Source organism: Pantherophis guttatus, chromosome 8 (assembly GCF_059756535.1).
Source record: "Pantherophis guttatus breed Tessera chromosome 8, ASM5975653v1, whole genome shotgun sequence".
NCBI lineage: Eukaryota > Metazoa > Chordata > Lepidosauria > Squamata > Colubridae > Pantherophis > Pantherophis guttatus.
In genome coordinates, this window is record NC_142070.1 from 23,728,283 (window position 1) to 23,755,575 (window position 27,293).

Here is a 27,293-nt window from a genome sequence, read left to right on the forward strand (position 1 = left end):
TGTGATTCCATAAACATAGAATATAGGATTGGTTTAGACTTTAGAACCATAACTGTTGAACCAGGTAGATATTCTATGCACACAAGAGTAAACTGCAAAATTTTATTTATATAAAAGGGACATGGTGGCTCAGTGGCTAAGATGCTGAGCTTGTCGATCGAAAGGTCAGCAGTTCAGCAGTTTGAATCCCTAGTGCCACGTAACGGGGTGATCTCCCATTACTTGTCCCAACTTCTGCCAACCTAGCAGTTCGAAAGCACGTAAAAAATGCAAGTAGAAAAATAGGGACCACCTTTGGTGGGAAGGTAACAGCGTTCCATGCACCTTTGGCATTTAGTCGTGCCAGCCACATGACCACAGAGACGTCTTCTGACAGCGCTGGCTCTTTGGCTTTGAAACGGAGATGAGCACCACCCCCCAGAGACGGGAACGACTAGCACATATGTGTGAGGGGAATCTTTACCTTTACCTTTATAATATAAGTCCTCAACAGCAAACTTGACTAATGCAGATCATTGTAGCTACATATTCAGTGTAATGTGGTAGTTTGACTTCATATATATATATATATATATATATATATATATATATATATATATATATATATATTGGTTTTAACTGCTCCACTTTAATGAAAAATGTACATATCCATTTGATGAAATGATATCCATGTGATTTATCAGCTCATGAAAATGCAGACTAAAAACAACCCTATTGAGGAACTGGATACAATACTTCCTTTTCTGAGATCCACAGGCAAAGAGTAAGTCTCGTATTCTATAGTTTTAAAAAATTCTAAATGCTTTTGAGTAGAAGTACTGGATGATGTAATACTTTCCATTTAGGGAAAAGACAACATTCTGCCACTATTAAATCATAGAGTTAAATAATTTGGTTTTACATGCTCGACCAGCCCTAATGTGTGAGATAGCATCAGGTGGTACTTCATTTCAGACTGGTGAAATGGTTTACTTGCTCTAAATTTAATCAGTAGCTAGGATGTAACTTATGTTATGTGTTGTTGGCTAAGTGTGTGGGGTTTTTTTTTTTTTTGCTCTCCTCTTTTTTAATCAGGTGTATTTCTCTGATAACTAGCAGAACCTGCCTCAGATTTGCAACATTGACATCAACTTCCCAAGCAGCTCCTCCAAATAGTCACAAGGGCACAATTAAACTGACAAAATTGCTGTGAGTAGAAAAATTGCTTATCTTATACTTGTCGGTGTGTGTATATATATGCAGCTTTTCTTCTCCTCTTTTTTTTTTTTTTGCCAAGGGACCCTAAACTTCCACAAAATTGGGACCTCCTGTTCAGCTGATTGTTTGGCAAATAATTTCTTTTTAGGCTTTATCAAGATTGCTTTATTTTCCTGATGCAACGTTCGCAATGTCTTATTTAACAATACGCCTTTGTGAAGAACATGAAACTTTTTACAATAACCTTCAGCTGTCCCTTCCTCCATAACAACTTACAGTTTTAAAAACAACACCAAAAAGAGGCAGCTATGAAGCACTGGAGTATTGCATGAAAAACATTTTCCTTTTTTGATCTACATAATATTTTCTGCAAGGATGGGATGTCTGCTGTATCTTCTGACCATTTGCAATTGGGAATAAAGCAAACCTCATTTCTGACACACCTCTTTTTGCACCTGTCATCTCTTATCTTTATTTTTATTTTATTTTATTTTACATTTTATTGCAATTTCTTTGACTGTTGTGAGTCATCTCAACCCATATATTTAGTATTTTTTTTCTTTTAATTCATTGTTGTACAGCACCCAGTCATGTCCTTTGAGATGGGCAGGGCATAGATTTAAATATAATTATTTAAATTATATTTAAATTATTAACTTATTATTTAAATAATTATTATAATTATTTAAATATAAATATTACTACAAGTGAATCAGTTACTAGCTTCAGCCAAAGACCTTTTAGCTTTCTATTTCTATCAGTTCCAGGTTTGCTTCCTGTACTTTTAGAAAGTATTTATACAATATAGCTTCATAACACACCTAGTGAAATGGTCCAAAATAAATGAAACATAGTCCACTCAAGAGATGTCAATCTCAAAGCCCACTGGCCATGAGTCAAACAGGTCAGGATACATGGTATAAGCACACAAGGCACAGAACTGGGCACATTGCTCCAGCAATGCTCACATCCTCAGGGCAGGATTAAGTAGCCCTTCCTGAGAGGCAAGATTGCCTCCTTGTGAGTAGTCTAGCTGACTGGCATTGTCCCTGTCTCCTCTCTGTTCTACCTGTACTTGGATCAGGAGGAGATGTGGACTTCACTGCTCATTGCTAACAGGCAGCAGCTACTCCTGTTCCTAGCCTGGAGCCTCCTGGTCAACTTGCTGCAGCTATGGCCCACCTCCCTCAGCCTGTTATTCATCCAATACACTCCGCTGAGACTGTTCCATCAGGCTAGTACTCAGGGGTGAAATCTAAAATTTTTTGCTACGGGTTCTGTGGGTGTGGCTTAATTAGTGGGTGGGGCTTGGTGGTAAGGTGACTGGGTGGGCCTGGCCAAGTCAATGTCACTTCTTTGACCTTTTTTAACCTACAAAACACAACACAACACAACTGGCTCACCCACAATGTAAAAGTAGCTGTGCTAGACCCAAAATGGCCCTTGCAACAAGCAGGAATCTCACACAGCCACAAAAAGCCCAAAAAACCAACTTTCACACTTTACACACACAAAATTCCACATACAGCTTTGTGAGATTTTGGGTGTTTGTATAGTTAGAGTGAAACACTACAGAAACACACTAAATCTCAGAAAGCTGCACAAATATTATTTTAATTTATTTTTATTTTTATATAAAAGCAGCTAAATTTAAAACTTCCTAAACTTTAAATGGCTAGGTCTAAAAAAAGAACTAAAGAAAACCCCAATTAACTATTTTTTTTAAAGCTCCCAAAGGGGGAAAAAACTTACCCAATAGAACAGGGGTCTCCAATCTTGGCAACTTTAAGACTTGTGGACTTCAACTCCCAGAATTCCTCAGCCAGCTTTACTGGGAGTTGAAGTCCACAAGTCTTAAAGTTGCCAAGGTTGGAGACCCCGGCAATAGAAGGTACAAGGCAGGCAGGCAGATAGAGCTGCTCACCGATGAGCTTGATTGCAGGCAGAGAGATTCAGTTGCTTGCTGATGCAATGGATTGCAGGTATTATAGCAAGCGAAGCAAGGCAGGTGTGGCGACCAGCAGCTAAGGTAAGCAAGCTGGAGGCCTGGGGGGGGGGAGATTTTTGCTACTGGTTAGCAGGCAACTCAGCTGGGATCGTCAGAGCTTGGATCGTCAAAGCCATTTAAAAGAAAAAACTTTTTTCTTTTAAATGGGTCTGACAATCCAAGCTGAGTTGCCTGATTAGCAGGCAACTCAGCTGGGATCATCAGAGCTTGGCTCGTTAGAGCCATTTAAAAGAAAAAAAAGGCTCTGATGATCACGTGGCTCAGCTGGGCATGGGGGGTGGGGCAGAGATTTTTGCTACCGGTTCTCCGAACTGCCCACCGCCATCGCTAACTACTTGCCCAAGCCGGTCCGAACCGGGAGCATTTCACCCCTGCTAGTACTCTCCGAGCTCCAATCCTGACCAACACTCTGTGTTTTCCTCTGCCAACTCATGAATCCGGGGGTGGATCCATGACACCAAGCTTGAAGTGCCAATGGGTATCTCATAAAAGAGAGAATATAGTCACACCCGCTTGAAAAAATTTTGTTGTTATTTGCGACCCATCGCGACCCCATGGACAACTTTCCTCCAGGCCTTCCTGTCCTCTACCATCCTCTGGAGTCTTTTTAAGCTCACACCTACTGCTTCAGTGACTCCATCCAGCCACCTCTTTCTCTGCCATCCCCTACTTGAAAAATTATATTATATAATATAAATACAAATAAAGTACATTTCATCATAGGTAAAAGGTGGCACTGAATGGATGGCTCATAGACGTTTCTCCCAAAGGTGCTTTTTCAAGAGGCAACTGGATTTTGTTTTTTCTTGAAAACATTTCGCTTCTCATCCAAGAAGCTTCTTCAGTTCTGGAAATTTCTCTTGGGCCTTTCGTTGAAGTTGCAGAAGTGCAGCTGTTAGCAGATAAAGGATGTAACAAAATGAATTGTCACAAGGCAACAGCACAGGGAGACAGAAAACTGTTTTTCTCTCATGGTCATCTTGATTTTTGAAGCTGAAATCTAGTAGCCCTTTTCTGTATTAGTGTTTGTGATATATACCCGACATTAGATATTTTTTTGAGCTGGTTGAAATTGTGGCAACTAAAATAGCAATAGCAATAGCACTTAGTGCTTTAGATTTCATAGTGCTTTACAGTCCTCTTTAATCAACATATTGCCCTCAACAATATGGGTCCTCATTTTACGGACCTTGGAAGGATGGAGTTAACCTTGAGCCTGATGAGATTCGAACTGCCAAATTGCAGGCAGCCAGCAGGCAGCAGAAATAGCCTGCAGTACTGCATTCTAACCACTGCGCCACCAGAGCTCAAAAGCTTGGTGTGGCTTACTACAACTCACTTAAGGTGCCGAAAGTATCTAAGAGGGGATCCTTATGATTCAGAAGGAAATAATGCAGAAGAAAATCAAATAATGCAGAAGAAAATCAAATGTGCATTGTGTAGACATAAAAAATTATTTATAATAGTGGCAAAACAGTTGGTGACTGTAATATGACTAGCTTATTACAATAGGGTATACTGAAACATACTTATAACATTTATACTGAAACCTTATTCTGTGGGATTCTTTGCTGTTTTTACTACAATTGTTTAACATGATTGTCTCTGCTTTATTAATTGTTGCTTTGTCTCCACTTGCAGCTTTGGGTATGAATAAATAAAGCACATCTATTTATTTTTTAAAGCCCACACACACATAATAACAGTAGACATCTTTTCTCATTCTCAAAAGACTGAATTTGGATTGGACCATCACTGAACCACTTGATGAGAAAACACAGCCAATATGATCTCATCCACTGGTGAGAAAACATGATCATTATACATTATAGCACAAGTTTACAAACTCTTGTATAAGGATTTGCAAACCAGTGCTAGCAGCTATTTTGTTTCTTCTTAAAATTCCTTGGATTCAATTACTTGTTCCTTGGGAAGGTTGCCCATTTCCCCTTAAATAAAAACAGTAAAAGGGCTGGATTTCTTACAAAACACGAGCAACAAATAAAAGTTTAAGGCAAACAGTGTAGTCTTTTGGCAAAAAGTTTCAAGGAGTTGCCCCCTATACATTCCAGATGTATAGCTGTAGTTTAAGTAAATGTATACTTAGCTTAGGAACATCATAGCAAGTTTAAGATAAATAATATGTATGATTATTTTTTTTTCAAGAGTTTGGTCCACATTCAGGAAATGCTGTTTGTTTTAAAGGAAAGATTGAAACATGGTGCAGTTTATTATAAAGAGTGTTATCTCTCGTAGGAGCAGGTACATTTTATAGTCTTCCCCAAACTAGTACCCTCTAGAGATATTGAATCTGTATTTCTCTGGCTTTCTTGAAGTTTGAAGACAGCAGCTACAGCATTTCATTTCTTTCTCATACATTGAAACTGTTAAAGCTATTCCAAAATATCAAATGCAGCCTAAGTAACTTGCCAGAGTTGTATAGGGAAATTCGCAAGAACAATTGAATTCAGATCCCTTTCATTACTCCATAATCTAGTTAGGATAATGAAAAAGGCTGATGTTTATGAAGTACATCCATCTCTTGTTAAGACTTCAGTAAGGTCCCTACCCAACTTTATTTATAACCTTTCAGTTTTCCAAGTTGTCAAAACTGTGTAGGACTGAAACTTCATTGAAGCAAAATGCCTCTTTGAAGTTCTGCAGAACCCTAACAAGTAGCCTGTGTCGCTAAATTTTGCAAGAGCTACACAAAATGAAATCAAAGTACCCAAAATTGTGTCATCACAGATTGTATGTAGGCAGGAATTGTTAGAGAGAGGCAGATTAAACAATCATAGAAATGTAATCATGGATACAATTATTTAGGAAGGTGTTAGGCTCTCCTACTTTGAATGTTTCATTAGAAAGCAAACATCCATCAGTTGGGGATGGTTTAATTTGGATTTCTATACAGAGCAAAGTATTGGTCTCAATAGCCTCATCCATCTTAATGCTGGTTAGGGTACAAGTGATTGATTGGGTACCATCAATCACTTGGTAGAATCCATCATTCTATTGCTGGTTAGGGTACAAGTGATTGGTGTACCATCAAGTTGATATAACAAGTATCTTCCTTCTTTGCAGCAGGAATATTCAACTTGTCCTTTAGAACAAATTGAATTATCAGTCCAACCATTCTCTGAATATTGACTAGCACTGATACCCCTATTCTGGAAATTTTAGATTCTTTCTTTCTTTCTTTCTTTCTTTCTTTCTTTCTTTCTTTCTTTCTTTCTTTCTTTTTTTGGTTATTTTTTTGCTATTGAAATTCAAATTTGGGGCAATGCAGTTGTACATTAGAGTTTAGAATCCAATTGTAACACAACTGAATGCTTCCCATTTTTCTTCAGATAGTGAAATGAATGTGTATTAAATATCATATGTCAAAACACTGAAACATTATCATGTGTGTCATAGTCAGGTATGATTTTCTGTACAAAAGTAGACATTTGCCCTCCACTGATATTTTCTGCACATTTTTACATGCCAAGCCCATGTATTAAAAACGTGTGATACCATTTGTAATAACGGGTCCAGTGACTGTCCAGAGCCTTGCTTGAATCGCTTAATACTTTCCACCCCCACCCACCCGCTCAATGTTTCTTTTAATCCTGGAAATTGTCTGGGTAATAAATCTCAAACAATTCACATTAAACTTTATGTTCATGTATATGGTCTTCATCAGGGGGATGGTACATAAACTATGTCATTCTTTTAAAACTCTTTTTTTATCACCTTTTCCTTTCCTTTTGTCAAAAATTTATCACTACAATAAAAAAATATTCTCAACCTTCATCCAAAAATATATCACGCAAGTCATGATCAAGATTCACCATTAACACTTAGTAATACAGTGTCTCATTTATTACAAATTAAAATCACCTACTAAAATCAAAGTGAGAGACATTTATCAGATATTGGTTATGCAGCCATCTATTCTTGCTGAATTTCATTAGTTCTTAACTATCATTTTTATCATCAGACAGATGGAAAGGTGGCTTTAAGTGCATTAATAAACAAAAAGAAGCAAATACTTACCTTTTTCTAACAGCAAACTTTCCATATTGCTGATTACAAAAAACCCTTGCCAAAGACAGACCACTAAGTTTCATGCGCCCTCCTGTTTGAGGTTTACATGTGCTTTGTGTGGAAAGCTTCCCCATAAGTTTAATCAAGAAACTATAATATGAATATGATTAGTCATCCTGTATTTAATGACTTCTCTTATCTGTCTATTAGTCATCGACTTCAGAAAGGAGGGCTCTAGGACAGAGGTGTTAAACTCAAGGTGTGGGGGGCCGGATCTGGCCCATGGGAGTGCTTAGATCTGGCCTACGGGGCTGCCCTGGAAACAGCAAAGGACCAGCCCACAGTGCCTCTGCCAGTGAAATTGGAGCTTGGGAGGGCTGCCCACGGCCCTGTCAGGACGTTGATTAATCCCATTCTGCTTTTGGGATAATCGCACCTGATTACGAGGGGCGGATAGAGACCTTTCCTTGCAAGTATACTTTAAGAAAACAAAACCCGAAGATATTTTCTAAGAAAACTCATTTATTTGTTAAGAAGAAAATAAAACACCTAACTGATCTAATAAGTTACATTTTGAAATAAAGTTCGTGCCAGCTGCTTCTCAGCAGCTGGACTTTCCTGGCAAGAGAACAAAAGAAAGAGAGAGTGAAGGAATGGAATGTGGATGCGGATACACGTAGCTTACTGATAAGAAGTTGGCAAGCTACGGAAAGTCTGACAGTCCAGAAATGAGAGCTCAGCTGGTAAATACAAAAACACAGTGACATCCCCTTCTTTTGCCAGTTGAGCGAATATCAGGTACATCATCAAATAAGGCACATCTTCTTACGCAGATACTCGTGTTGAGCTGCTGGAAGTGGTTTGTTGAGCATATCAGCAATTTGATCATGTGTAGATATATACTGCATTTTAACAAAACCTTTTTTCACTAAATGTTTTATGTTTTGATAACAAATGTCAATGTGTCTGGACCTAGAACCTGTGAAATGTGATTCAGAAATATAAACCACCGATTCATTGTCTTCCATCACAGTGATCAGTCGGATCGGGTGTGTCCAGATATCTGTGACTAAAGCATCAAACCAAGTTAGATAATTACATGCATCTGAAACACAAGCATATTCAGCTTCAGTAGATGAACAAGAAACAAAATTCTGTTTATGTACTTGCCAAAACCACTTTCGCTGGCAGAGAGTTGCAGGAAGACATTGCATCCTAAAATGGAGCTTGCGAGGGCTGATGGCAGCCCTCCTAAGCTCTATTTGTGCTGGCAGAGAATTGCAGGAAGCCGTCACAGCCGAAAATGGAGTTTGGGAGTCTGTTTGCACTGGCAGAGTATTCGGGCCACCACAAGTGTCCCTGAAAAGTGATGTCGAGCTGGCCATGCCCACCCTAGACTCCTGAGGTCAAATACAACCCTGATGCGGCCCTCAATGAAAGCAAGTTTGACAACCCTGCTCTAGTAGATATACCTTAGACCAGCATTTCTTAAAGTTTGGTCCAAGGATCACTGAGAGGCCCCTAAGAACCTCTCAGGTGTCTGTAAAATCAAAATTAAATTTTGTTAAAATTGATTCAGTTTTAAAATACCATCAATGCAGTAATATCAGCAAATGCAGCAACTTTAATCTTTAATTCAGGAAATATTGATAAATATAAGTCATATGAACAAGTGCTCTGAGGTCCTCTATAATTTTTAAAAATGGGGAGGGTTCCTGAGATAAAAATGTTTAAGAAACACTGCCTTAGATTGTGATCGAATCTCACACAGATGTAATGCAATTAAACTATATTTCCTCCATATATGTGAACCAAAGTAGAAGAAATTAATCTAGACTTTTGTGCATTTCACAGATCTCATTAATAGCAATTTTTTCATATTTTTTTTGGCTCACATTATTTCTTACTATATAGTAAGGTTTAAAAGTAAAACAAACATGGAAATGCTGGTGCAAATTTATTTGTAAGCTTTATGCACATTCATTACATTTCTAATTCAAATTAAAGCGATTACACTAAGTGGATATTCTAACCCATTTCTGTCGCTCGGTGGTCTAAAATTTGGGATCTTTGAAAGCATGTGAGGGGTCATAATGCAGGGAAAACTTGTTCATTGAGAGAGTAGCTATAGCCAAACACAAAACAGAAAAGCAAGGTTGGGCAGGAAAACAAGAAGAGATTTTATAGATAGTACAGCATCCGGGGTAATATACTGTATATATACTAGGAAAGTGTTTTTCAGACTTTGCCATTTAAAATCTCTGGATTTCTAATCCCAGAATTCCCCAGTCAAGGGGAATTGTCAAGGATAGATTTTTTAGAACAAATTAAAACAATACAGCTGGGCACAGGTAGTCCTAAACTTACAACAGTTCATTTAGTGACCATTTGAAGTTACAAATAGCAATTACTATTGCTATTGGTCTTCTCATCGTTCCTGTCGCCCATCTCCTCCCACTTTTGACTGCATGACTGTAACTTGTTGTTTATATCCTTGCGATTTATATAGATATTGTTTCCTAGTATGATTTGATTGCTTATTGTACCATATGACTGCCACTGGGTGTTGTGCCTTGTGATTCTTGATGAGTGTATCTTGTCTTTTTATGTACCAAAACTGAAAGCTTATGCACCAAAGACAAATATCTTGTGTGTCCAATCACACCTGGCCAATAAAGAATTCTATTCTATTCTATTCTATTCTATTCTATTCTATTCTAGTCTAGTCTAGTCTAGTCTAGTCTAGTCTAGTCTAGTCTAGTCTAGTCTAGTCTACAACATCACTGAAAAAAGTGACTTACGACTGTTTTCACGCTTACAACTGTTGTAGCATTCCCATGGTCAAATGACTTACATTTGGAAATTTGACAACTGACTCGTATTTATGACAGTTGCAGTGTCCCGGAGTCATATGATTGCCTTTTGGGACCTTCTGACAAGCAAAGTCAATGAGGAAACCAGATTCACTTAACAACGATGTTACTAATTTAACAGCTGCAGTGATTCATTTAACAAATGTGGCAAGAAAAGTTGTAAAATGGGGCAAAACTCACTTAACAAATTTCTCATTTGACAACAAAAATTTTGGGCTCAATTGTGGTCGTACGTTGAGGAATACCTGTATTATGAAATAGACTATGGTATGTAGTCTGACCATCAATATCTAAAAACCAACATTTTAATCACTGCAAAACAGCTGGATTTTAGCCTGCAGCTTATTAGTACAGTACAGGCTAAGAGGTGGTATTTTCTCAACAAAGCTTTGCAATGGTAAAGTTCTTTTTTTCTTTCTAAAGACACTAGAAAAACATCCTTTTATTGAGTTAAAAGGCTTACAAACATTCTCTGCAATCTTGTGCTACATTTTTGACCAAATTGTCTGTTTTCTGTGATCCCTTTATATTTACAGTTACCTTGTTTTCTTTTGTGTTATTTATATTGTGGTCTTTATATTTATCTGTTTTGGTTAGGAATTATTCTGACCTAGCACTATTGAAACATTTAACAAAAATATGATTTGCTTTTGTCTCTTTTAGGAAGTCATTCATGTTGGAAAAGCAAAATATTAGCCATGTCCTCAATTTTTGGCTGTTATTTAAATATTTGACAGCCTTATTAATATCTTCTTGAATTTTTGATTCAACTGGAAGCATCACGGCTAAACAGTCAGGGAATAGTGGGCTCTGATGAGCCTTGCGAAATCCCGGGCTGACAAACTGCTGTCGAGGAGTCTTCAGACCGGATCTGTCCTGTAGGGATGGAGAAGAAGGAGAGGCAACTCGGATGACCAAGAGGAACAGGCAAGTTCCTCGGAGGTCGGAGGAAACTCTTCAACTCAGCGGCGGGGGCAGCGGCCATAAAGCTAGGGCAACCAGACCAAGTTCTGAGCAGGAACAGTGATTTGGATGAAATACTGATGCTGGGTGGGTGATTGCCAGCTCACAGGTTAAAAAGAAATATTTTTAAATTGTTAAAAGGTGCTCCAGTGAAGAAACAGCAGCTAATGGGCGTGGGGGAATGTGAATGAAGGAAGAAGAACAAAGTGGAAGTTTAAAGTGTCAAAGACTGAAACGAAACTTGACTTTTGGACTAGAATGTGTGGAGATAATTAAAATATTAGAAGAAAAAACCCATAATAGATGTGAAGAGGATTGGAAAGAACTTTATTTTTTATTTTTTTTGACTACTGAACAAAGAATAAAGGAAAACTTAAAACTAAAGTCCTGTAACAGAAGATTCTTTTTTTAAAATTGGATTTAGAACTGGATTTTAAACTGGGAAACATAAAATTAAGAAGAAAAAGATAGAAATTGGCAAATATTGGCAACGTGGACACTTTCTTAATTTGTTGATCGGAATTGTGGATTGGAGAGAAACATCTACAGGCAGAAAAAAACATTACAACGCTTAACTTGTATTTTGGGGGAAAACCCGTTTTAAAGTGATAAGAGCAATGGGAACTTTTCAGGAGGATTTGTTTGCTTGTAAACACTTTGACCTCGATAATGAAAGAAGGTGGATTATAATAAAACTTAAACTTGGAATAACAACAACTCAGAAACAACAAGATGGTGCAGGAACTAATTGAAATGATTAAAAGGATGCGTATATCACTCAAAGTGATCACTCAAATTAAATGAAATGTTTACCATGATGCATGGAAAACCTAAACCCGATGAACTAGAAATTGCATTAGAACATACCCAAGTGGAGAAAGAAACTATGAATGAGACGCAAGAAAGTGACACTGAAGAGAAAGACAAAGACATTGACTATGAAAAATCAAATGATTATGTGGGGAATAACAAGGAAAAAAAGAGGAGAACTGTGAGAAAAGGGATAACATTAGGAATAAAGGCGAACCTTAAAGATTACATTGGGATTAACAATGACAAAAATAGAGAGGGTGGAAAGAGACAAGGAGAGAAAGAAGGGGAGAAGAGAAAAAATTCAAATGATTACACTGGGATTAACAATGGGAAAATAAGAAAGATGAAAAGGGGAAGGAGGAGACCAGTTGGAAATACAGGGCAAATTTAGGAGAGTAAAGGATTTTAAAATTGAGGGGGGGGAGGAAAAATAAGAAAATAAGAAAATGGGATGAAGGGAGAAAGGAGTGGCTGTTGGAAAGGAAAAAGGAAAATATGTTTTAGATATTTAGAATTATAAATGAATTGAAGTAAGATTTATAAGTATAAATGGATTTTAGTAAATTCAATATATGAGATTGTAATACTTGGAATGCTTTTAATTGTAATAATGGAATTTAGCTAAAGCAATTGAAATTATAGTGTATTGTGAAAAGAGATTAATGGATTATTAAATAAGAGGAGAAGGGAAAGAGAAAAGTTGAAAATCAACTGTTTAAATTGTATATAAAACAATGGAAAATTATTTGTAGCAAATTTAATACATGTGATGGTAATACGTGGAATGTCTTTAATTGTAATTATGGAATTCAGATAAAGCATTTAAAATTATATTGTATTGTGAAAATTAAATTTGTTTAATGTTTAATATGAAGAGATTAAGATACTGTTGGTAAAAATTGAAATTAACTTTTAAGAGGGGGAAATATTACTAATTATGATTATGGTTTACTATGAAGAGGTGAAGATAATATATATATTTGAAAAAGCAATGGAAAATTGGGTTTACTGTAAAAAACAAAGGGAATTGAGAAATAGAAATGAATGATTTTAATGTTAAATATTTAAGTGAATAGTAGTAAGATATTTGTAGTATTTGAATAAGGAAGTATTTGATAAAGGAAAGAAATGGAAAAGAGGGAAGGAAATGGGTTATATATGTAAAATTGTATGAATATTAATATTTGTGATTGGAATAATGGAATTTAGGGAAAGCACTTGAAATTGTATTATGTGGTGAAAAGGGAGAAATGGGAAAATATTTGAACAAGATGATTAAGAGTTAGGGTTAGGTATTAGAAAAATGACTGATTTTAAATTAAAGGGTTTGAACTTGGAGAAAGCAATGAGAGGAGGAGAAAAAAGAAAAATTGACTAAAATTAGAGATTAGGGCGAATGGTAGTATTGGTTATATATCAGAGGAAACAAGGAAAAGAAAATAAAAAATAGAGAGAAAGAATATTATGGCAAAAAGTGAAATATATAAATTGTGTTGGAGATAACTAAAAGCTGTATAAATTTGTGACTCGGCCAATAGTCTGTTCAGAAAAAATGCATTGTTTGTTTGTTTGTGTATGTTTGTTAAAAAAATAAAAAACTTTTATAAAAAAATAATAAATGGTTGTGGGTGAAAAAAAAATCTTCTTGAATTTTTGATATGGACAACAAGGATGGAAACCCTGCAGAAATCTTAGAAAGAACTTGCCTTGGTGGCTAGAGGTCATTGCCATACACCTTGATTCAATAAAATAGATAGGCTTATGTAGATTAGAATATTAGTATCATTATATTCACATAGGGGAAAAGAAGTCCACTTGGTAATCAACAAAGTACAGTTTGGCATGGGTGAGTCAGACTTTAGACATTTCTGTGTTTAAATTCAATAAGATGGAACATGATAAAACTATATTAAAATCTGAATATATTCTCCAATATAAGACAATGCCTCTCAAGTTTTGCCAAAATCATACTGTGGTGGTAAAAGTTATGAAAAAATTGAAGTAGTGTTCTACACAGGGTTCATGTTTTTGAAATGTTTGAGTGGAATGTGGATCTTCAACCTATAATGCTATTATTTTGGGCTGTCCTCATGCTAGGAAAACTGCTGTGGAAATGGTGACTAGCCAAGACCTTGAGAGGAAAGCACTACAGTAGACTAGACAGGGTATTGGAAACGAAGTCCTTGTCATTGATTCTTTTAACTAGACCCCAATTAGTGGCCTTCAAACACAAAAAAAGCCAAAAACAAAACAAGTCCCTTAGACAACCCACACAAATGAGCATTCACAGTTACTTCTCACTTATTCCCACTGCTACTGCTACTGGTACTCCAACTACTGTTCCTTATGAGTACCACTTCAACTACTGCTCCTCAATATTTTTTTTCTGAGTATTGCTAGAAAAAATTATCTTTCTAACTACTTCAGGGTGTTTTACTTCCACACACAAATACATAGCTCTTTCTGTCTTTTCTATCCCACAAGCCAGCAGGCTGAGGAGAAGGTTTAAAAAAAAACAATCACAGGTCTGGGCCATTTTCCTGGCAGCCTGTTCTCTCACAGTCCTATTAAGAGAGATGGACCTATTTAGCCTCAGAAAACACAACTGAAGGTGAATATGATAGCAATGTTCAAGTATGAAGATAAGACAACCAAAACCTATTCACTAGTGTTACCCAAGGTAAAACATGGGATAATTCTTTTTATAGAAACAGAATGGACATTTCCATTTGAATGTTAGAAAAACCAAATAATACTGGTAAGAACATGCCTTCAAGCAGAAGCTTGACCAAAAAGAAAGAAAGAAATTCAAAGGTGATTAATTTGAATTATTGGACAATTTGGGACTCAATATGCTATTCTCCTTGCTGTTATGCAGCAATGGCTTAGAGATTCATTGTCTATGAACTGGGCCACAAGCATGAAATCATAGCCCAAGTCACAGAGAAAGCGAAGAAACAACTGATAGATAAAAGCTATGCTTCCCTTTCACAATATTCTGGATCTTTATGGCATTTCAAAGCCAGTCAACTAGAAAGTGCCAAGAGCAGTTATCTATCTGAGGGCGTTAAAGCTTATCTTTGTGTTAAAGAGGTCTTTGTCCAAAGCCATATTAATAAAGGAAGGGAATCTGACTAAGAAAATCCAGCACTGGAGGGAAAACAAATTGAAAAAATATACCAGCATCCACCCAGTCAGTGTCACTTGGTCCTTTTTCCATTATGATGAATTTTAAAATTATAATATTTATTTCACGCATGTCTATTGTCTATATACCACTGTATTCAAGTCATACGCAGGTTTTTGCCTTTTTGTCCTACTTTTTTTGTTGATTTAGACAAATTCACCTCTTTCTGAATGACAGAGGTGATTTAGACAAATTCAAGAAAGCTTTTTAACAGACATCTGTTAAGACAGCTACCCAAATGGTTCCAAACTAGATGTGTGATAAATAAGGTAATAAAACTGTTCTCTGTGCTAATCATCTAATACACCCTTCCAAAGCTTGGTCTGTGCTGTGTTCTGATGTACTACTTATTTGTTTCTTCTGCCGTCCCCTTTGAAGTGTTCCTGGATTTAATTCTGTTATTTGTAATGTCTGAGAGTTCAGTAGTGAATATAATGTTACTTGTTTTGCCTTTTGATCTGTCCTTACCTACTTGGGGGCATATCTGTATGTTATATCCCTTCATCCAAACACAAATTTATTTGTCGTGTGGTGGTAGGAAGGAACTAGACTTTAAAAAAAGATGAGAAGTCATAAGAACACAATTTCAGGAATGCATTACTAACATTCAAAATTAATTGTTTTAATATTTATATGCAGAAACATTTCAATAAAACCATCCGCTTGGCACACAAAAAACTCAATTTCTGAATGTAACTTGATGCCGAAAGTACTACTGTAGGCTTTACCCCAGAATGTAACATTGAAAAGAAAGTAACTTGGGAGTTTATATTTAAGTACTTTTTTTAAAAAAAAAAATACCTAAGCAAATAATTTTCTTATAATAATAATTGCCTTCATTCATAAATAATTCTCAATTATTGTATTAATAGAGAAGTAAGAAATGTGGGGGAAATGTTATAATAAATGAAATGATAATATTAAGATATGATAAATATTGGAGGAGTAAGAAGAAGACACAAAAGATATATTTAGATGATAAATTGAATGATTGATTATGTATTGTTTGTTTGTTTGTTTATAAAATAAAAACTTTTTTTATAAAAAAGAATAATTCTCAATTATTCATTTCTCCTATTGGTGTTTTTAATATAATTCTCACACCTGTCATATGCCATTATGCCAGAACCAGGATAAGGGCAGTTCTGTATTTTTTCCCTACATCTCTATTACAGAGTTACATGGAGGACCCCGTTGGTGCAGTGGTTAGACTGCAGTATTGCAGGCTAACTCTGCTGACTGCCAGCAGTTCGATCCTGACCGGCTCAAGATTGACTCAGCCTTCCATCCTTCCGAGGTCAGTAAAATGAGGAAAACAAGAAAAAGAAATCTACCTCTGCCTCCCAGCAATTTGCCTTGTTGCAGCAAACAGCAAACAGCCTGCTTTACTTTCATTTTCGTTTTCAGCATAGCTTGATTAGCACAAGAAAAAAAATCTGCTCCCAGCAATTTACCTCCTTGCAGCAAGCAGCAGAGGCATGCGCAAAACAGCTGAGAGCAAAACAGCTGAGAGTCGGGAGGCCAATTCAATCACTTGTGCTAATTAGGCTGTGCTGAAGCTGAAACGAGCTGTTTCTTCTTGCTGTTTGCTGCAAGGAAGTAAACTGCTGGGAGGCATAGGCCAAATGGTGGGGGCCAGTGGACGGGCGGGGCTACATTCAATGTATAAGACGCACTTAAATTTTCAAGCCCTTTTGGGGGGGGGAAAGGTGCGTCTTATACTCCGAAAAATACGGTAATCATTGCTAGAGTAGCATCCATGGATATTGTTATTTTAATTTATTCATTAAATTTATAGATCATGTTATGGCATTAATTCATCACATGTCTACCTACTCTGATAAAAAAAGTAACAAACAGAAGTTGAGGGTTCCAGGAAGTATCCAGAAGGACTAACTATATAGCAAGGAAAACTTCAATGGTTTGCACTCCAGTAAATAGCTTTTTGATGATCAGTCATGCTGATCATTTTGTGAATTATAAGAATTCTCATAACTTTTTTTTAAATTTCAAATAATGCCTGCCCAGTTCAAAAAAGTTGAACATCTTTGAACTAGGTCATACTTGGTACTGGGGTTCTGCTCTACATTTTGTAACCTTTGTTTACCTCAAAGTCTGAGGTCTTCTCTGTGGGGAATTTGGCCTGCCACCAACAGTTTCTTTTTGAAGTTCTATTTCTTTATTCCAGACTGCACTGCAATGAATCTGGATGGTGATTTGCTTTTGTTTGTTTTTTTCTGTTTCTACACTGGTTTTCTTGTAAAGTACATATTATAGGTCTGGGAAAAATGGATAATGAACATTTATATATTAGTTCTTAGTGTTAGAGAGGATCTTACGATGTTTACCTGTGATGTGGAGATAATTTTATGAATATTATGATGCAACTGAAAATTATTTGTTTAACGCTATCTTTATAATTTTCCATCCAATTATATTTTTATATTAATGGATAGGGGGGAATTATAAAGATAGCGTTAAACAAATAATTTTCAGTTGCATCATAATATTCATAAAATTATCTCCACATCACAGGTAATCATCGTAAGATCCTCTCTAACACTAAGAACTAATATATAAATGTTCATTATCCATTTTTCCCAGACCTTTTTTTTTCTGTTCTCTCTCTTTAGACTGTTAGCCTTCAAGTGTGAGCTGTGATCTGCACATCTGCTCTGCATCTATTGATGTATCACGTTTTCTTGGAATTCATTATAATTTAGTATGAACTTTTTATACAATACTGTTCTGCATTTGAGGTATGACATTTTCTGTCCTGGTTTTTTTTTTCCTGCTTAATTTAACCATTAAATATTTCTTAGCCAGGAATGAAGTATCTGTAACTGTTCATAAAACTATAATACATAGCATTCCTCACTATTGATCATGCTGATTTGAATTTACAAAACTTTCATTTCAGGAATACCTAGTGGGACAAATACCTTATTTTTCAGAGTATAAGACGCACTTTTTCCCCAAAAAAAAGAGAGTGAAAATCTGGGTGCGTCTTATACTCCGAATGTAGCCCCGCCCAGCTTCTCAAACGGAGGTTTCAGAGGCTGAAAAAAGCATTAGAAACAGAGCTTCAGAAAAGAAGTCCCCAAACAGAGCTTCAAAGGCTTTTTTTCTGAAGCTGTTTCAGAGGCTTTCAGAGGCAGGAAAAAAAGCAAAAAAAAAAAAAAAGCAAGGCACAGAGCTCACAACCAAGGAACCTGTTGCTAAAATTCACCTCTGGGAACAGCTGATTGGGGGTATTCCAAGAGGCCGATCCACATGCCAATCAGCTTTTTTCTTATTTTCCTCTCCAAAAACTCAGGTACGTCTTATACTCCGGTGCGTCTTATACTCCAAAAAATACAGTAACTAAGACTGGGAAAGATTGCAGACTGTTTGTAGACATATAAACAAGAAAAATTCAATACTATGACAATGGAAATTCCAAATATTCTTTCAAAGTCAGGTTGATGCCAAAACACAACAGTTAAATTGGCATAAAAGTACTAAAGTAATGTGGAATAGAGTCTGTTTCATTCATTGGGCATTTAGAGCATTATTATGACAAATGCATTATTTTTACGACAAGGCCAAATACCTTGTCTGAATTAGTTCTAACAAAGTTGTGACTAAAAAGAAACAAGAAATGTAAGAACATAAATGTGGGCTGATTCCAATATTCCTTTGAATTTTACAAGAAAATGAATGTTTTAACAAAAATACTAAATCAAAGCGATACTTTCATTTCTTTGTTATACTAATAAAAGTTGGATTGAAATCAATCCATTTAGCTTGTTTCCTCAGAATGTCATTAATGATGACTCTTAGAGACTCATTATCTAACAAAATACTGAGAATGCATGAAGGATTCATGGGGAACAGACAGGAAAAAATACATAAAGAGGAAGTTTAAGAGCCTTTTCATATAATCAAGCAAAGTCATCACTGCTCATTACATGAGTTAAGAGTATCTGTTAGCATGTTTACATTAAAATAGCTTTTTAATTGTATGCAGTTATAGCTTTGGGGTAGGACTGCTCAGATTACTGATGCATCAACTAATACACCATGTTTCAAATCCCACATTATGAAATAATCTGATGTGTTGTAACACAACACATCTGCTGCTCACATGGCTTTAAGACATATCTCCTCAGTTCACATGGAGTAAACTTTTAAAATTTCTTTTAAATTTAAACTTTCTAATGTCTGTTTGAAAGACCTAATCACATTCTAATCAGTTTCACCATAAAAAAATAATAATAAAAGACCAAAAAACCCTAGGTAGGATTCCCCCACACCTATGCCTGTCAGACCCAAAAGTTTTGATGCTGGAATATTATCAAGGGGGCTCCAAGGAAAGGCTACATTTATTGATGGTTCAAAGAGCAGCTAAATATATGTTGAGGGGCTCTTCCCATAGCTTTGTTAATGAATCTTCCACTCATCTTTTAGCCACAAGGAAAGAATCCTTACATGAATGGTGCTGTCTTCATTAGCTTTATCTTTCAGGAGCAAGGCCACCACTGTTGTTGCCTTTCAATCACTTAGCAAAGAGTACTTTCAAGGCAGCTACTTGTGGGCTCCCTGACATTCTTTCTTCCACCAATTTTCAGCTACTGATAAGCCATTATCCTGAATGAATATCAAGGCACGATTGAGGATTCAAGCCTCAATTTTCATTATTTACTACTCCTCTTCTAGAATAGAATAGAATTCTTTATTGGCCAAGTGTGATTGGACACACAAGGAATTTGTCTTGGTGCATACGTTCTCAGAGTCCCTAAAAGAAAAGATACATTCATCAAGAATCATAAGATACAACACTTAATGATAGTCATAGGGAAACAGTCAATATAAATCTTAAGGATACCAGCAACGAGGTTACAGTCATACAGTCATAAGTGGAAGGAGATGGGTAATAGGAACAATGAGAAAATTAATAGTAATGCAGACTTAGTAAGTAGTTTGATAGTGTTGAGGGAATTATTTGTTTAGCAGAATGATGGTGTTCGGGAAAAAACTGTTCTTGTGTCTAATTGTTCTGGTGTGCAGTGCCCTATAGTGTCGTTTTGAGGGTAGGAGTTGAAACAGTTTATGTCCAGGATGCGAGGGGTCTGTAGATATTTTCACAGCCCTCTTTTTGACTCGTGCAGTATACAAGTCCTCAATGGAAGGCAGGTTGGTAGTAATTGTTTGTTCTGCAGTTCTAATTATCCTCTGAAGTCTGTGCCTGTCTTGTTGGGTTGCAGAACCAAACCAGACAGTTATAGAGGTGCAGATGACAGACTCAATAATTCCTCTGTAGAACTGTATCAGCACTTCTAACAGGAGTATAGACTTATCTAGTGGTCACTGATTACATCTGTTTGAAAATTCCATTTCCTAATTTGCATTTGTGCTCATGACCTTGTATGTGATGTGCTTTTGCTACTTTAAAATCTTACAATGCTCACACACATATAATGTAAACCTGGGGTGAAATCCAGCAGGTTCTAACAGGTTCTGGAGAACCGGTAGTGGAAATTTTTGAGTAGTTCGGAGAATCGGCAAATACCACCTCTGGCTGGCCCCAGAGTGGGGTGGGAATGGAGAGTTTGCAATATCCTTCCCTGGAGTGGGGTGGGAATGGAGAGTTTGCAGTATCCTTCCCCTGCCATGCCCACCAAGCCACACCATGCCCACCAAGCCACACCCACAGAACCGGTAGTAAAAAAATTTGGATTTCACCACTGATATAGACCAAGTCAGTTAATAGTACGAACCATGGCTGACAAATTGTCATACACAAGGAACCAGAACAACACTATGAACTGATTCAAGGAGATTCTTTATTGCTACTTGCCTATTTACAGTATAAGAATCTCGCCATATTGATTGCATTCTCTTGAGAATAACCAAATAAACATACTAGTGATTTGGGAAGTGGGAGGATCAGATCTCCAATGCTTTCTACCCTGCTGAGATTCCATGCTAGCCAGTTCCCACTTCAACTAGAGATTCAGTCACACAAATCTATATATTCTTCTAGGAGTTCAGTATTCCCTTGTAAAGGGGAAAAAAGCTAGAATCCAGCCTATTTTACCACCAAGGCCAAAGGGTTCAGGACTAATATCATCTTCACCATTGATCAAGGTTGTTAGGAATTCTGGGATTTCTAATCCCAAAAACTTTAGATTGGAAAGATTACAATTAGGAAGCCTTTTTCTCTTCTAGATGTCAGAGGATTATTTTGTTCTTTCTTGCAACAAATTTGGCTATTCCTTTTAATTCATATTCTGATGTTTTTAACTGTACATCAGCTTGATACATACACATCCATAGGGTTAATAGTAATGTACTGAACTAAATAAATGCACATGTACATACATACATAGATGGGTGAGAAACAATTTGTAATAGATTGTTCTAGTTCCTTGAGCTACTTCCTTCCTTCTTTCTTTAACATAAATTATCAACAAAAAAAATAAGACAACAGAATTTATGATGTTGGAAGAGTCTGCTAAAATCCAGAAGCTATATAAATGTTTTAAATAAATAAATAAAAATAAAATATAGGAAGCAATGCTCAGAGTCTGACAAATCAGCTCCTAAAAGTGACAATGTGACAACCAAGCCCTCAAATTGTGCTGGACATGGAAGAATGTACACATTTGAGATGCATTTTTCTGCCATCTTGACTTTTTTTATTGGAAACATACTTGATTAATAATTAGCTCAATATCCAGGCTGAATTTAAAACAGAAGAACCAATATAAATGGCTACAAAGTGCAACTTCTCAAATTATTATGGCGTAAATAATATGTTCCCAATATTAACCAGAACTGTAAAAAAAAAAATTCCTGTTTACGAAATTTTTAAAGGAACCATAAATTCTCTTTCCATCATAGTTTCATTTTTAGGTGATAATTGTTAGCAGTAGAAGTCATTCATATGCTGTGAAACAGGGCGCAAATAAAACAATTCAGACCTGCTGAAATGGAATACAATATATAGTCCCTGCATCATTACGTTACACATTGTCTAATACTGTTGTCATGCTACCTTCTAGACTATTAGCTGCATGTAAAAATTATTCTGAGAAGTTCAAAAGGAGACAGAAAACCAGCTTCCTTTCTATTTACCCACTGTGAATGACATAATGTTCCAGATAGTTAGGATTGTGGAGGGCTAATGAGACTTTTTAATTTATTTTTATTTTTTTTTGAGGAATCTTGCAAGTTCTCTAATAATTCCTTTTCTGATTCACAATTCCCATGGTCACTCACGGTAGGAAGAGAATGAATACTTGCTAATCAATTTCATTGCCTTGAGCACTACAGGTGCCTGCTTTGCACAAAAACATCAGGGATTTTGAATGCTTTGTTGATCTGGGCAGCTCTCCCTCCTTCTCTTCCCATCCTCCGTAATACTTCTAGCTATAAATTATTCTTTTCTGGCAAACACATGGCATGATTTCACTGATGATTTTTATTCATTAAGTCCAGCTGTTTAGAAGTGCCTGAAGGTAAAGGTAAATAATAAATACACAGAGTGTATAGGCGCACGGATGTTTAAACCACATGGTTTATTAAAAAGGAAAAGGGGGAAAGGAAGAGCTTTAATACACTAAAAGAGATGCTATATAGTGCAAAGCATAAAGAGGGATCTTTGAAGACTCTTCAGCCAAAGCTGCTCCAATTTAGAAGAAGGATGAATGTTGAATGCTAGGTTTCTGTAACTGAGACAGAAGAAATCTTGTATTTCTATAACTAGTAACTGCAAAGAAAAAGGACAAACCAATCAATGTTATTTTCTTTTCCCAAACGCTTCCCAATCTACAATATTCTAATATTGCAGATACATGTAGACTCAGCCTTTAGTATTAAGCAACAATTATTGATACTGAATTTATCATTCTAGTTCAGATATATTTCACACAGAGATATTATTTTAGATATACTGTTATGCCAGGAAAATCTGATAAAATATGATGCATTTTTTTCATGAGCATAACTCTTTCTGCCTTGATTTTGGCATTTCTTTGGAATGTAGCTCTTCTTACTTTCCTGATGACCCTTTAAATTGATACCAATTTGTAATTTTGCTTTATATTGGGTTCCTATTGGCAACTGCCATTTTTGTTAGATGCCTCCATTCCTATTTTGCTTTACTGCTATCAGTTTCTTCATCTCTGGTTGTCACTCTCCTCTCAAGACTATGGTATTTTATTCTTGATGGCTTTACTCATCCAATTTTTTCTTGTTCCTCTTGAAATGCGTAAGAGATCTGTAAATGTTTTGTTTCTTTTGGTGCCTTGTTGTCAGCTACTGGTCTTGCATTTAAGGCACCCAGTCTCTTGGTTAAATGTTCACACGTTTCTGGGATGAAAGTTCACCTGTTCATTTATGCTTTGGCAATTAAGTCTTTCCAATCACCACATCCCTGTTAGAACTGACTTTTTAGTTTTATATGGTCCTTACCAAAGGATGCATACTAGACAATACCTGATCCAGTTAAAGGTGTTCTTTATTTTTCATTCTTTATTAACTTGCATCATTAGGCTATACCTGTTTTTTGTGGTTTTCTCTTTCTTGCAAAACTGCTGCCTGTTACTAAGTTTAAAAAAAAAAAAGGAAAACTTCCTTGATTTCTTTGTTGTTTTTCAATCAGGAAGAAGAATCAACTTTTTAAGGAAGTTTAATTCCAGTCCTAAACAATCTTACTTTTAAATTTTCACAGGTATTGTGAATAATAATGACATTGATGATGGCAAATATAATAGTTTCTCTAATGGATAGCTTGTTTGCATTGAAATCTCCATAATACCATTCAAAGAATCCTGTGTGTATTTGTATTTTTTCAAGGAAATTAACAGGGAAAATGTATGTAATAGTATTAATAATATAAAATAAGAGCAACATTAATAACAATAAATTAAAGCAGAAACAAGAAGAAGGAAGTTTTGGAAAATTATATCATAAACAGCAAGCCTATAAAACTCCCAATCCCAATTGTTTGTTAGTGTGTGTGTTTGTTTAAAAGACTTAGATAGCTACCATCTTACAATAGAATAGAACAACAGAGTTGGAAGGGCCCTTGGAGGTCTTCTAGTCCAACCCCCTGCTTAGGCAGGAAACCATGTATCATTTCAGGCAAATGGTTATCCAATCTTTTCTTAAAAACTTCCAGTGTTGGAGCATTCACAACTTCTGGATGCAAATTGTTCCACTTAATTGTTTAATTGTTCTGTCAGGAAATTTCTCCTTAGTTCTAGGTTGCTTCTCTCCTTGTTTAGTTTCCATCCATTGCTTCTTGTCCTGCCCTCAGGTGCTTTGGAGAATAGCTTGACTCCCTCTTCTTTGTGGCAGCTTCTTAGATATTGGAACACTGATATCATGTCATCCCTAGTCCTTCTTTTCATTAAACTAGACATACCCAAATCCAGCAACCATTCATTATATGTTTTAGCCTCCAGTCCCCTCTTTCCACCAGCCACTGGGAAATTCAAATGCTCTTTAGATGCAGCTCAGCTTCCAGGTGCTTACCTGGCTTCATTGGACTTCATTGTCTCAGTCCCCTTGAACTCACAGCTAGCAGCTCTTACATACATTTTACATACCATAAACCTGGGAGGCTTACAAAAATTGATAAAAACATCAAACCCTGAAACCATAGCAAAAACTCCCAGTACCCCAAAGGCAACACTCCACCACATGTCAAGATTCAATTTCAACTTCACTTGGATCCAACCTTACTCGGACCCAATGCTTGTGGGAAGGGTCAACTACTCAAGGTGTTCTAGAAGGCTCAGAGAGAAGAGTTCTGTTAGATTTCAGAGGATAGGGTGTTCCACAGGGCAGGGACCACTATGAAGTATCCTCATAACTCACAGTTTAGGATTAGAATAAATCATATGAGTACAATGCTTCAGATACAAAGTGAGTTAAAGCCCACCACATTCAATCTTTGTGTCAAAATAAATTATAGCCACTAGATTCTCTCTATGCCAAGGCAAACCCCACCCCTCAGTTAAAATCCTAATATTATTACAATTTTGTCTGCTTCATATAAATCCAACCTGAACTGGATGTATAATTGTAAGAACAAACTGTAAGCAATCAGGCCAAAGTGGCTATTAACATTTTAGATCTGAATTTATCCATGCTTATTGATGTTTAGAATTTGAAAATGCATATAAACTTTTTTCTGCCTGGTTTGGAATAACTATGATATATGTCTCATTAAAATTAAAGCATTGAATTTGATTTGGAAAACTTTATCACGTACCTCCAATAAAACAGCATCTGGAAATTCCATATACTTCAGCTGTAAAACCGTGAGGGTCTGATGTCTTTCCTGGTTTTATAGATGAAATTGTAACAATAATTTTCTGAAGGAAAAGTTTTTGACCCGGTCTTGTGATCATTTATAAATCTCAAATTCTGCAAAGAGGCAAAAATTATTCCTCAACATATGTCTTCTTGATGAATGGAAGCTATTAGAATACGATCAAATCTAGCTGATTAATAGATCAAAATTTATATATATTTTCCCAAGTATATTCGAGATACAAAATGCATTGTTTAATTTCTTTGAAGATAAAAATTATGAGATTTATTTCCCTTTCTCAATATTATTAAATGTAATAAAAATAGATCTTAGAAGCATGTTAAATTCATTTTTAACAGCATTCATAGATCTGTATTGCTCAAAATAAGTATAGACAGTTCTTCTAACTGCTTAAAAATTAACTTGACACAATTTCAATTTGCAAAATTAATAATGAATATCTGAAATATTTTGGCTTGAGGGATGTTTTTATGCTGAGATTGATTTACATTGATAGGTACTCTGATAGGTAGAGGAAGAGAGATGTTGCCATGGGTTTTATGGAAGGGAATGTATTTTCATGATTGACTTGGGTTTGGTGGGTGGATGGGCAGGAGGATTCGCTTGTAAATAACTTTGAAGTAAATAACTGAACTGTATATAAGCCTACGCAAGAAATACATAAATACGTAGCTAGTGTTATAAAGCAGTTGCTTTCCTATTCCTCCTAACCTATATAACTAAAAAGCGAGAATGCTGAATGCTCAGAGAATGCTGTTGTTGGTTGTTTTTTTAAAAAAAAACATCTCTACATTTTTCTGCCACTACTCCACTTTCTGATCTGTAAAACCTTCATGGAGAAAGTTTCTCTCCTGATATCTTCTCTTGGGAAGTAGGATCTATGACTACTGCTGGGGCTGGAAAAAATAGAACAAGTGAAGGAAACGCTTGGAGACACGTCAGCAGGAAATCCTGCCAGATGATTGAGACCTTAGTAGATCCCATGAGTACCAGGAGTTGGTTCTAGCCAAGATGACTGGATTGACTAGCATTTGTTGGATGGGAGATATAAAACTAATTATGAATGGGAATGGAAAAAGTGGATAGATTATGTGCAGAACAAATATCAAACTAGGAAGTATCAAATAGCTTTTCACTGACAGTATTATATTAAGATAGAAATATTTAAATTTTGTGAAGATGGAAAATTATATGGGGGATGGAGGGGTTCAAGTTTTATATAAAAGGGGTTTTTGATGGGAGTATATTCTGTGGAAGTCCGGGGGGAGGGGAGGGTTAGGGGAGGATAGGGAGGGTTAAGTTGGGTTAGGTTGGGGAGTTTGGGGTGGGTTGGGGGGGAGAAAAATGGGGTGAAAATGTAATTGTAAAACTTTTGCAATAAAAAAAAAAACTAATTTTCTTCAAAATTCCTAACTCATTTTCATGTCATTTTTTTTTTCTGCGATTAATGAAGAAAGCCCATTATCTTCAGGAAAATGCATATTTAATTTCAAAATAACCATGTAGATGGGCAAAGAACCACAACCGAATCTTCATGATCTCCTCCCGACCTCTTTTAGATATGAAAACAAAAAGAAATCCTGCACAGGCAGGGCATATAAAGAAAATACATCCATTTGGGTTCCTCCCAAACTGCTCTCTTATCTTTGAAGGAAGTAATGCAAGTTTGAGTAGATGGTCTGTGCTGAGAAGACTCTGCTCCCCTGAGTTACTATCAAAAGGAATTCTGTTCTGTTCTGGGTCACACAAGATCACTTTGGTCTTTGCCTAAAGAATGCATGGAATATAAAAGAAAGGGTTAACGCGCAATATATTCGGCATACATATAAATGCTAATTCAAACCATGATTGTGCTGAAAGACACATTGCTCCAAAGAAAAGAGAAGAAAAAGGAGC

The 27,293-nt window shown here is 36.2% G+C and overlaps 2 long non-coding RNA genes across 2 annotated transcripts in view; one reads left to right on the top strand and one right to left on the bottom strand.

Annotated features, from left to right (window-relative positions):
- The first annotated feature begins 1,055 nt into the window (after nt 1–1,055).
- Nucleotides 1,056–27,293, top strand: part of LOC148112567 (uncharacterized) — a 39,566-nt gene continuing 13,328 nt past the window's right edge. The window contains exons 1-2 of the long non-coding RNA XR_015729292.1: nt 1,056–1,188; nt 4,938–5,007. This is a non-coding gene — a long non-coding RNA (uncharacterized LOC148112567). The remainder of the gene's footprint in view (nt 1,189–4,937; nt 5,008–27,293) is intronic.
- LOC117679919 (uncharacterized) lies at nt 22,614–24,831 on the bottom strand. Its single transcript, XR_004595484.3, has 2 exons — nt 24,593–24,831; nt 22,614–22,823 (listed from the first exon to the last, which is right to left on the bottom strand). It is a non-coding gene; the product is annotated as an uncharacterized LOC117679919 (long non-coding RNA).